At 37.3% G+C, this 12,947-nt stretch overlaps 2 long non-coding RNA genes across 2 annotated transcripts; both read left to right on the forward strand.

The window, feature by feature from the left end:
* Positions 1-4,999: 4,999 nt before the first annotated feature.
* On the forward strand, positions 5,000-6,682 carry LOC130732511 (uncharacterized). The gene is made up of 3 exons (XR_009017054.1): positions 5,000-5,326; positions 5,447-5,543; positions 6,386-6,682. It is a non-coding gene; the product is annotated as an uncharacterized LOC130732511 (long non-coding RNA).
* Positions 6,683-10,773: 4,091 nt separating this feature from the next.
* Positions 10,774-12,449, forward strand: LOC130732512 (uncharacterized). Its single transcript, XR_009017055.1, has 3 exons — positions 10,774-11,093; positions 11,214-11,310; positions 12,153-12,449. It is a non-coding gene; the product is annotated as an uncharacterized LOC130732512 (long non-coding RNA).
* The last annotated feature ends 498 nt before the right edge of the window (positions 12,450-12,947 follow it).

A 12,947-nucleotide genomic window follows, 5' to 3' on the forward strand; every position in this document is an offset into this window, starting at 1 on the left:
CATCACATCAAATTGCTAGACGGGGTTTGTGGAAACCTCCTTTGAATCTTAAAAGAAGGTATACAAGGGTAGATTCAATGTGTATCCAATCAACCAGAAAAGCAAACCGATCGCAATCATTCAGAAGTGGGAAGTTATTCTTCAAAAACACAACCATAAAAAAAACTCATCCTAAACATTGTACTGTTTCCACTATAATAAGGTAACAAGCATTGAGGTGGCTGACTCTATACAAAGCATAAGCAAGGTGAAAAACACTGCTTGAATGGATAAGAAGCAAGATGTAAGAACCGACAATACAGGAGAATTAGAAGCATCCCAAAGTATTAGTAAGTTGATCAATGACTTAATCCCAATATTACACGAACCTGAATCATGACTTATATGAACAATGAATATCAGAATATAATTTTGCAACAGCAAAGCAGCAATATATTGAAGAATGCTAGATAATAGGCACGACTGGTCTAGTCTTCACGAAGCTGTCAAATTCGAGATTATTTGACCAAGCAAACCTATACCTAAAAGATAACTAGCTACAATCATTTGAGGTTTTTTTTAAGAGAGCTAGAGTGTTTGTTTCCACTCTGTTGGAGTGTGGCTCTCCATAAGGGAGAATGTGAGTGTTCCTCAGTCTTTATTAGTTAGACTGAGACATTGCTTATCTAGTTATCTTATATATTTTGAGTGAAGCATTTGTCAGACAAGAGTATTTTGTTGATAATAGTTATCGTGTTCTTTCTAAACAAGAAAAAAATGTTTAAGAGCGAAATTCTTAGAGTTCAAGCATTCAGTGCTATTCTCCCCATCAGAATTGGATTGGAGAAGAACCTCGAGAAGGGTTGAAGCAGAAGTTAGCCGGGATGGATCAATTGTGGAGCTAGAGTTGGATGAAATGGAGAGTCTGCAGCTAGCAAAAAGAACTCGGGTGGGTACAATACTCACACACAAGTCAGTTAACACATGGGCAGTTGAGAGTATCTTAATCAGGGCAGGTTCAACCAGTAATTTTTCAGGCTTAAATATTTAATCTTAAGTGCTTTTAATTATTTTAAAGTTGTTCTTGTGATGAGACTCACAATATCTCCTCTTCCAAGTCAATTAAAAGGGCAAAGACTCACACGGATACATATCCACATAGCTAGTTTAAAAATCTATTCCTATTTCAAAAAGTATTGTACTACATCAGATCATAAAAAATTATAGTACCAACAACAACACATAGTTAATGTTCTTCAAAAGCAGCAAAACCAGCACAACATTATATGTAAGTACAAGTGAATCATCGAGAAATAATTATCAACTACCAACAAAATTACATAAATGAAAGTTCACAGGTTGCAGAGCTCTTTGGGCATGATTTTAATTCTATTCTCATTCCAGCCTCTTGCTTATTAGATAGATATAGGTTAAGGTCATGGTAGCCGAAAATAGTCATTTTACGTAATGATGTTGAGTTTTGCATAACAAACTTGGCAAATGTTATCTCACATTCTGCACCTTCATAAATAGTGCAGGTTTGGAGCTGTGAAGAAAAGCATTCAGGAACCACAGGTGTATTTGGCCAAACCATGTTTGAAGACTTTACAACAAGGACAAAAGTTTGAAGTTGAGGGCAATGATTGAGCAGATAAAGCACCGCTTCCATTTTAACAATGCCTTCCAAGATGAGCTCAAAATGGATTAAATTGGGAAATATAGGAATGTCAGCATCGCCGAACTGCAAGAGTTATAAAGTTAAATTATCAGAAATACTGATAAAGAAAACAAATAAAAAACTGAATTCATTCTCCTATTTCCAAATACAAACCTCGCGGACAAACTCATCAATATTATAAATTACCAGCTTCTTCGTCATATTGAGAGAAAGATCTGCTCTGACAAGCTTTGATAAAGGTTTAAGCTTCCCTTTACCCTTAAATGAAGGGTCATCAAAATGAAACCATATATCCTTTGCTTCCAAAGTTTCAAGATTGGGAAAACTATTAAGAAGCTCTATTAAATGTTTAGTCTTGGAGAATCTAAGATCGTCCAAATGCAGACTTTTGAGTGAGGGAAGTTCAACAGAAGAAAACCCCCTAAAATCCACGCGTCGCAACTTGAGAACAACAAGGGTTGTGATGCTGAAAATGGTGCATGGCAAGTACTGCCAATTGGCCGAACAATAGAATTGAAGATTCTCAACTTTGCGGTCTGCTGCGGCTTTCAACCATTCGTTAACTTTGAAAACTGGACACCGCCAACGACATTGAAGGCGAAGAGTTTTGATGGGTTGGTGAATACCTCGTCTGAGAATGGATGCGTCTACGAATTCCATAAAGGAAGAGTGCGATCCTACCAAACGTATATCACGTCGACTACATCTTATCTCGTCTAAGTCGAGAGTAGGGACTGAAAGCCAGAGTGGTCTCCATCTCTTGGACACAAGATTTGTCACAAAAACATCTTCGGTTGGAAGAAACGAGAGAATGTGACAGAGAACTTCATCTGGTAAACTGCTAACCCTATCAACCATGGCAAGTTTAATATGTCTACTCCACACTCAACGTTCACACTGAATATTTCATCGACTCTAGGGTTTTATTAAGGTTCTATTATATCATGTGTTCACCGATATACCCCGGGTTAAATTTGTTGGACTTCAAATCTGTTGGGCTTTTTCAAATTTTAGTTGATTTATTTTATACAAACCAATTTTTTACTATTTAGTAATTATTTATATACACAGTTTCAAAAAAAATAAAAAATTTATTTATGTACACGTTCAAAAAAATTATTTTCTACAAACCAGATTTCAGTTTATTTTTACTATTTTATTTTTTTTGAAAGCAAAAGAAAGATGTTATTGAATAAGAAAAGTACATGGGAACAATCCTCCCATGAAATAGATGAACGATAGATCATATCCCACAAAAGCCAAAACAAAATAGAGAGAGTGCCTCATTAAAATCTTACTAGGAAAAACCCATAAGGGATAAAAACCTAGTGAAGGAAAAAGAGTACACTACTCCCTAAAGTACCTAATAATACATAATGCCCCAGACCACTAGACTTCACTACATCAGCAAATGAACTACATCTAAACCAGGATGATTTATCGTCAACGAACCAGATTTTAGCACCACCCTTTCTTATATAATCTATATAAACACAAATAGCAAAGCCCTGCTCCCTTACAAATACAACAAAATTAAATTCGCTAACATCCCAAATTATCAAACCTTCATCAGCCAATTAAAACCTTGTCCTCCAAAAAGGAGCAGCAACTCAAACCAAGAAAGGACCCTTCGAAAATCAGCAACAACACTTGGCCCAAAAGAGCATCCTTCCTCTCGCAAGGCACAAGACCAAAATAAAGATGCCAACAAAGGGCACAAAGAACACGAGAAAACAACCACGTAGAAAATCAGATTGCGAAGGGCTGTTAAGAAGCACGAACTTGACAGCTTGTGTGCTCAATCACAATTCTAATTCTGCACACTAAAATTTTTGAAGATAGCTTGAGCCAAAAATTGGTAAAAGGGTTAAATAATTGATGATTCTTCCTCCAAGATGAGCAATCGAGCATTCTAAATTCTCCACCTTCCCAGAGCCAACCCTCCCGTCTAGCAATAACGAATACAATCATTCTTCAAAACCACTTTTGGCCTAATATTTGCTATTGTTGTCTCCTCTTCTCTCCTCTGCAAAGAATTCCCCAATCCCTAACGAACCACATCAAGAATAATTAAGTTCTACGTCCATAACCAAACTGCTCCGCCAAGCCTTGAATCGCAATTTCCTCCGGGCAGTCAAAGAGCATCCCGGCACGCAGGCACGCCTTGCTCGGGTCTGCACCCCCTGTGGACCATAATGATCAAGTTGTAACGCATCCCCATAGCTACCTAGCTTCGCTGCCTCCGAGTTCATATGAGTTTTACGCGGCCTTCCTCGCGGTTGCTTCACTGTCTCCACCGCTACGAATTGCTTAACCTTCCTCGGTCGTCCTCGTTGCCTCTTCTCATGTCCCAACACCATGTCTGATTTACGCTGGTTTTTTGAAGCTGCAGTTGGAGTAATATCAAACGCTGCCTCAATCCTCTGTTCTGGCTCCGATTTACTTAAAACAGAGTCATAAATCTGTGCCTCTGCTATTATCTCATGTGCTTGCATTTCCAAAACGGCGGCAACCATCTCATCAACCCATGCACTCTGCCATGTAAAGTTTTACGGCCGCAGATTCTACTTGCCGTATATTGAAAGTAGTATGAAACTTGGCCCATCCCATTTGACCCCTATACACCTCATCAAGGTTATCAATATACCACCTCAGACATTGATTTCGCCCAACTTGTTTCCCCTCATAAATAGGCAAGAATGTTTGCAATCCCTTCAATATCAACTTCCTCTGGGCACATGCACATATAGTTAACTAGCAGATATTGATCATTAATGAACTAGCACATAAAATCTCCAGCATGAATGACATGGAAAGAATATTAAAAAGGTAGCAACTATCATGGTTTAATCCTTTTGAGTTAACAGTTTAAGCTAACGCCATCAAATATATGAGACAAGATTGCCAAGGTGTATATAGCTATACAATTGGATTTTCACATTAAACAGCAAAAGCAATTAACAAGGCATTTTTTACCTTCCAAGTGCTACAAAAAGAGCAGGGTGGCTCCATGTTTAAGGGATGACTATATGCTCAAAAGATCACATCAAATTGCTTGACCATAAAATTAATGGGGCCTGGGTGTCTTATATTTTTCGAAAGCCACCGTACCAGAGCCAGCACCATCAAAGCCCTCAAACTATACTTGAAAGACATACATCTAAGGGGATCTCAATCATAGTAGTGAATACATTCAAGAAGTGCTAGATAATTGGCACACTTTGTTACGATCCGTGTTTTTATAAAAGAAAAAAAAAGATAATGCAATAATAGTAATTATATAAATATAAGAAACAAAGCATAAGGAGATAGAATAAAAAGAAAGAAAACAAAAAACAAAAAACTAACCTACAGAGTGAATAAACCCCGTAGCCCCACCCCCACTTCTATACCAAATCCTAAATAGAAAACCTAGTCTTTCTCCTCTCCCTCGTAAACCTCTTCATTTGCTTGTGTGTGACAATCAATTGTCCTCATTTGCTCCTCTCGTGTTCTTTCTTTCTTCTTCGGAAAATCACACGGTACCCACCATTAAATAGATGCTGGTGTAGAGAGGAATTATTCTGCCAGTGGATGATTTTTTAGCATGACTTTGGAAGTTAGGGTTTGTGTTCTAAGGGAGGAAAAGAGTACCCACCCCTTCAGAATTGTTCTTCCTATTTTATTGAGGTATATCCCGTTACCCACTGTTATGTTAGAATTAAGAAGAAATATTTTTAGGGCTTTGATTTCATAATTGAGAATTTCGTAGTTTCTCACAGATAGTATAACATAAGATAATTATTGCAGAAGGTTGAAGTTAGTTTTGGTGTTCAGATTTGACGGCTAGTGGTTCGTTCAGTCGACGTGAAGTTGTTGTGAGCGGTTCAGTTGATTCGTCATAGTTGTGAGTGGTTTTCAATCATTGTGGCATACTTTTATTACTCTATAATTGCTATTTTTAATTATTTTGGTATATTACCTATTCATTTGAAAATTGGGGAAACATGTTTTACCGTTCATGAATTATCTGAAAGCTGGTTTTATGAAGTTAGTTTGATCCTGATTATGAACTGACATGAGAAAATAAATCATATTGCTTTGATTTTGGAAATTATGTGAAACTGAGATTGTGAACTTGAAAAGTTGATTATGAGACTTTGACGAGACTTGAACTGGTTTGAGAAAACGGTTTTGGGGATCCTTGTTAGAACCCCGTAGCCGTTAACGGAGGTAACGACCTAGGTGCACCTAGCTAGCTTGATTCCGGGAGGAGAGGGCTATCCGTTAGATGGAGCCGCCAGTGCACGGAAAGGGCTATCAACGAGATGTAGCTTCCCCCGATGATATGATACGATGCGACATGTGTTATGAGAGAGGAAAGGGCTATCCGTTAGATGGAGCCGCCCCTATCGGAGAGGCCATCCCTTAGGAGGAGAGGGCTATCAACGAGATGGAGCCGCCTCACGGTTCTACATGTGTGACCCTATTAAATTATATTTCTGATTTTGAAATGCTTTCATATTATCGACATGATTTTTATTCAGTTTCATTGAAATGGTTATTTATAAACTTGACAGTTTGATCATCTCTTATTTGAAATGATTCTTATTAATATTATATATATTATACACTCTGATCTGATAGTGAAAAACTCGTGCTTCATATGTTTCCCCTTTCCTGTTCATGGTGGTTGTTAAATCCTCACTAAGTCTTTGTGACTTACCCCATTCCTTATTTCATCCACAGATTTTCAGGCAACTGAGTAGCGGATTGTTGTCAGATTCAGATCTTTCAGTTTTCTTATTGGTAGGCCTCCTTTGGTTGGTGGCTCGATTGGTGTCTTTATTTGATTGTAGTTATCTGCAGCTATAGGGAGTCTTAGGTGGATTGATTCTGAATTGTTATTTATTATTTTGTTTAAGAAATTTTGGTTATGATGAAAACCATTTGGCAGGTTTATTGTTTTGGAAATGTTGATATTATAAAGGAGGTTTTGTTGAATTATTTTTAAAATATAGAGCAACATGTATAATTTTTGGAAAACACTTTGGAAAATGATTTTGTGAGGAACAGGCTTGCCAGACTAGGGTGTTAGTCTGTGCGCCGGTCACGGCTTAGGATTTTGGGTCGTGACAAAGTTGGTATCAGAGCTTTGGCTGTAGGTCCTAATAGCTGCAGACATGAGGAAGAGATAGAATCTTTCTAGTAAATTGTGAACCGCGGCACAACTTACTTCAAAGATGCTATTAACGCCTCATGAGTGTTCTAAAGTTGTTTCTATATTGTGATTTGAGTTCGTTCCTCATTCACTGAATTCCGAGTCATGTGTTATGTTTGACGAATATTCTTTGTTCAGTGAGGATGCCACCTTAATTAGGATTTTCATTATAAGATGAGTTAACTTACTAGGATCCTCTTAAAGCAGGTCGTGGTCGGCGTTGTGGTTTAGGCGAAGGACCATTTCCTGTAGCCGTTGGTTGTTTGTTGTTGTAGCCAATATTAACGTGCTTATATTGAGGTTATGGGGGGCTTGTCCTCTCCTTGTAACCAAAAAAAAAATCCAGGTTATGGAATTCAGGGATGTTAGAGCTTATAGTTGGTACGAAGGAATTATAAAATGATTTGAAATAACGTGTTGGAGTGGTTGGTGGACAGCAATAAGGGAACCCACATAAGAAAATTTATGAGAGTCAGTTAGAGGTTAGACAGAGGAAAGTAACAACAAGTAGGTGTCACTAGACAGATTGAGGTCACAGTGATTGGTTTTGTGTAGCTAATTAGTTCTCCTACTTTACACATGCAAGTAAGGATCCACAAAGGAATATTGGTTCTTTATTGATGCGCATACATTAATGCGGTAGAGTTAATATAGTTCTATCTTCTGATTGTGGTATATGATTAGATTGATGACTTTATGCGTATGAGAGCACTGAGATCACCTCTGATAGCATAAGATGAATTTTCCTAGAAATTCAAGAATCGTTTCGTAATAGAGAGAGCTAGAGAGTTTAGCAATTGATTTGAGCTGCTAGGGCAGACTGAGGACAGTGACTCTAGAGAGTGGTTCTAGTGGATACTTATCATGATTTGTTCAAATTCATAGAGTAGATTTAAGGGGTCTTTACAATCCATTTTTATTCTTAGAAGCATTTTGCGCAAGATCTACACGTTGTCCTACTTGTGCGAAGTTTCATCCCGTAGCTTGCTTTGGAGATGATTAGGTGTGCTGTTAGTGCGATTGGACATGTCATATTACGAGGAATTTCCTTGTGGTTGTGGTGCAACCTTTCTCTAGTAATGGATAAGTGTTATTAAGAGTAGCTTTAGCATCTTGCGTGCCCCTACAACACTTGTTAGACAGGTTATGAGTTCTTTTGGCCGAGGACGTGTAGTACCAAAATTTATGGTAAATGAAATGGTAGTTGAGGTCGATGATATGTTAGGAGAGGGGAGCTCGAGTTTTTGCTTTGACTCATCAAGATGCTTAAGTAACCAATGTAATGACAGTAAGTATACTCTTCATATGATCATGAGATGATTATGTTTTGCTTAATGCTAAAGATATTCTCTTTTTATCACTTTCGTCAACTTAGTGAATTATCTTCTTTCCTGAATAAGACGTTGGTCGTTGTTGCACCCCTAGGGAAGCATTTGATAGTTGAGTTTGTGCACCATTCTTTTTAAGGTATCCATTGGAGATTGAGAGTTATTGATAGCATCTATAGATAAACCATGAATCGATTTTAATGTGATCTTTGGATATAGATTGACGAATCTTTCATCAACGATACTTTGGACTGTCATGAAAAGTAATGAGATTTACATTATTTGGAGATTACACATTTTCAGGAGAGTGAAGTTGAACACCATAGCATTTGGAGCTAGAAGATTCCTAAGGAAGGGTTGTAAATAATACTTGATCTCGGTAAATGATACTCTAACGGTTGAAACGAAATTAGAAGATATTCTTGTAGTGTATGATTTTTTTGAATGCATTTCGTGAAGAATTTCCTCGTTAACCGCTCGATAGAGGATAGAGTTTTCCCTAAACTTGGTCCCTAGCACCAGTTTGATTTGTTCAGATGAAAGGTGAAACTATGTAGTTATGTGTTGACTATAGGAGGTTGGATAGTATGAAAAAAAAAAAGGAAATTAGCATTTACCTCGTGTTGATGAGTTATTGATCGGCTGCAAAAGCTGACTAGTTTTGAAGGAAAAAAAAAACCGGCAATCTTGGAACTCACTTGATCAAGTATACTTTGGGTAAACAAGAGGAATGGTTTGCGCACTAAGATCACTAGCTAAAGTGGTGTAGATGAGAGTTCTTGAGTTGTTTTAGGGGTGACAACGAGTTACTTATTATTCATGCCTTTGTACTTAGTGATGCCACTGTGGTTTTATGGATTAATGAACTGCATTCATCCTTGGATTATTTAGTGATTGTGCTTATTGATTATTCTTGTGTATTTTTAAGGATAAAAAAAAAAAGAACTCTAGAAGCTTGTTGATAGTAGAGTACAGTTTGGGCTTTGCCCATTTCAACTCATTGTTGTGTGTTGACTCACATGCTAGTCCGTTCTACTTTGATTGATGTGGTTAGACAAACTCAATGTCAAGATCTGAATTAGTGAAGATGGAAGAGAATGTTAAAGGGGCTTTCTCAGTTTTCAATAGACTTTGATGAGGTTTTACAACTTGTAGATAGTTGGGTGTGCCTAATGCAGCTAGTTTGAGGAGGAAAATATTAGAGAATGCTCAATATTTATTCTTTCACCATTCATTTAGGTTCTAGTAAAATGTATCGAGGTGTGAAAGGTTTTATTGGTGGGAAATGACGAAGAAAGACAGAAAAAAAAAATTGTTGTTTTAGCAAGTCAGCAGGGAAGGCTGAACACAAAAGCAAGTAATGTTGCTTCAATCTATTTAAGATACCATAGAGAAAGTGAGAAGGGACTAGTATGAACTTGGGGGTAAGTTTGCTTAGAAATTTAATGCGTCGTGATTTTGTATTGATGGAGTATGAACACTTCTTGCTTATGAATAGCATTTATACTACGACTCTGTATACTAAGAATTACCTTGGATGAGATCATTTGCTTGCATGGCGTAAGCGTGTCTATAATTTCAGATCAAGGAGCTCAATTGAGTGCACTATTTTAGAAGACTTTCAAAGTTGTTGTGTGGTCTCATTTAAATTTGAGTACAACTTTCTATCCTAAAACTCATAGCTAATTTAAGAGAGTTGTTCAGACCGTGGTAGATATGTTTATGCTCGTGTTTTATAATGTATTAGGACTTTGGATTTGAGCTTGTTTTAATGGAATTTTCCTATAATGGCAGCCACGAGTCCAGCATTAAGATTGTAGAGTTGAGGTCGTGTATGGTAGGAGATGCAGATCATCAATAGGTTGTTTGATGTTGGAGGAGCTAAGCTTGTAGGCTCATAACTTATACAAGATACAGTAAAGAAAGGTTAAGATGGTTCGAAATCAGTTGGTTACAATTTAGAGTATGCAAGAGTCTTATGCTAATAGGAGGCAAGGTCCTTTAGAGAATGAAGTTGGTGATCATGTGTTCTTACGCGTCTCTCCAATGAAAGAAGTATTATGTTTTGGCAAAAAATGGAAAGCTGAGACCAAGATTCTTGGGACTGTTTCAGGTCTTAGAGAGGGTTGGCGTTGTAGCTTATTGATTGAAACTTCCGCAGACGTCTTTCTGCAATTTATACCGTCTTTCATTTTTCTACGCTTCGAAAATACTGATATGATTCTTCTTACATTTTCTTCATGGGAATGTACAGTTAGATGAGTGATTATCTTATATTGGGCATCTTGTACTCATGGTTAAGGTGGAATGTCTAGATGTTGGTTCACTGAAAGTTCTTTAACAAGAAACTACTTCAAAAAGTGAGACAATTATGCGTGAGAAGTATTTCTCGCTATTGGGAACTCAAGGTAAGTTCAAACATCAAAATTCGAGGACGAATTTTCCTTAAGGGGGGAAGATTGTTACGATCCGTGTTTTTATAAAAGAAAAAAAAAAGATAATGCAATAATAGTAATTATATAAATATAAGAAACAAAGCATAAGGAGATAGAATAAAAAGAAAGAAAACAAAAAACAAAAAACTAACCTACAGAGTGAATAAACCCCGTAGCCCCACCCCCACTTCTATACCAAATCCTAAATAGAAAACCTAGTCTTTCTCCTCTCCCTCGTAAACCTCTTCATTTGCTTGTGTGTGACAATCAATTGTCCTCATTTGCTCCTCTCGTGTTCTTTCTTTCTTCTTCGGAAAATCACACGGTACCCACCATTAAATAGATGCTGGTGTAGAGAGGAATTATTCTGCCAGTGGATGATTTTTTAGCATGACTTTGGAAGTTAGGGTTTGTGTTCTAAGGGAGGAAAAGAGTACCCACCCCTTCAGAATTGTTCTTCCTATTTTATTGAGGTATATCCCGTTACCCACTGTTATGTTAGAATTAAGAAGAAATATTTTTAGGGCTTTGATTTCATAATTGAGAATTTCGTAGTTTCTCACAGATAGTATAACATAAGATAATTATTGCAGAAGGTTGAAGTTAGTTTTGGTGTTCAGATTTGACGGCTAGTGGTTCGTTCAGTCGACGTGAAGTTGTTGTGAGCGGTTCAGTTGATTCGTCATAGTTGTGAGTGGTTTTCAATCATTGTGGCATACTTTTATTACTCTATAATTGCTATTTTTAATTATTTTGGTATATTACCTATTCATTTGAAAATTGGGGAAACATGTTTTACCGTTCATGAATTATCTGAAAGCTGGTTTTATGAAGTTAGTTTGATCCTGATTATGAACTGACATGAGAAAATAAATCATATTGCTTTGATTTTGGAAATTATGTGAAACTGAGATTGTGAACTTGAAAAGTTGATTATGAGACTTTGACGAGACTTGAACTGGTTTGAGAAAACGGTTTTGGGGATCCTTGTTAGAACCCCGTAGCCGTTAACGGAGGTAACGACCTAGGTGCACCTAGCTAGCTTGATTCCGGGAGGAGAGGGCTATCCGTTAGATGGAGCCGCCAGTGCACGGAAAGGGCTATCAACGAGATGTAGCTTCCCCCGATGATATGATACGATGCGACATGTGTTATGAGAGAGGAAAGGGCTATCCGTTAGATGGAGCCGCCCCTATCGGAGAGGCCATCCCTTAGGAGGAGAGGGCTATCAACGAGATGGAGCCGCCTCACGGTTCTACATGTGTGACCCTATTAAATTATATTTCTGATTTTGAAATGCTTTCATATTATCGACATGATTTTTATTCAGTTTCATTGAAATGGTTATTTATAAACTTGACAGTTTGATCATCTCTTATTTGAAATGATTCTTATTAATATTATATATATTATACACTCTGATCTGATAGTGAAAAACTCGTGCTTCATATGTTTCCCCTTTCCTGTTCATGGTGGTTGTTAAATCCTCACTAAGTCTTTGTGACTTACCCCATTCCTTATTTCATCCACAGATTTTCAGGCAACTGAGTAGCGGATTGTTGTCAGATTCAGATCTTTCAGTTTTCTTATTGGTAGGCCTCCTTTGGTTGGTGGCTCGATTGGTGTCTTTATTTGATTGTAGTTATCTGCAGCTATAGGGAGTCTTAGGTGGATTGATTCTGAATTGTTATTTATTATTTTGTTTAAGAAATTTTGGTTATGATGAAAACCATTTGGCAGGTTTATTGTTTTGGAAATGTTGATATTATAAAGGAGGTTTTGTTGAATTATTTTTAAAATATAGAGCAACATGTATAATTTTTGGAAAACACTTTGGAAAATGATTTTGTGAGGAACAGGCTTGCCAGACTAGGGTGTTAGTCTGTGCGCCGGTCACGGCTTAGGATTTTGGGTCGTGACACACTTGCTCTAATCTTCACGAAACTGTCCAGTTCGAGATTATTTGAACAAAAAAACCTATACCTGAAAGATAACTGGCAACAACTATTAGAGGTTTTCCCTAAGAGAGCTAGAGTGTTTGTTTCCTTTTTGTCAGAGTGATGCTCTGCATAAGGAAGATTGTGAGTGAAGCAATTGTGAGACTAGAGTATTTTCTTAAATCTTAAGCACAATTTCAGTGTTCATTCTGAAGAAGAAAAACAATGACATAGAGCGAAATTCTTATGGCCTTGTTGTAAATGAGTTTCCTGGAAGTTTGTTTTCTTAGTTAGTAAGCTAGAGAGTTCAAGCATCCAGAGCTATTCTCCCCTCCAGAATTGGACGGGGAAATAACCTTGTGAAGGGTTGAAGCAGAAGTAAGTCAGGAT

The sequence above is a fragment of the Lotus japonicus genome, chromosome 1 (assembly GCF_012489685.1).
Source record: "Lotus japonicus ecotype B-129 chromosome 1, LjGifu_v1.2".
In the NCBI taxonomy this organism is placed as follows: Eukaryota; Viridiplantae; Streptophyta; class Magnoliopsida; order Fabales; family Fabaceae; genus Lotus; species Lotus japonicus.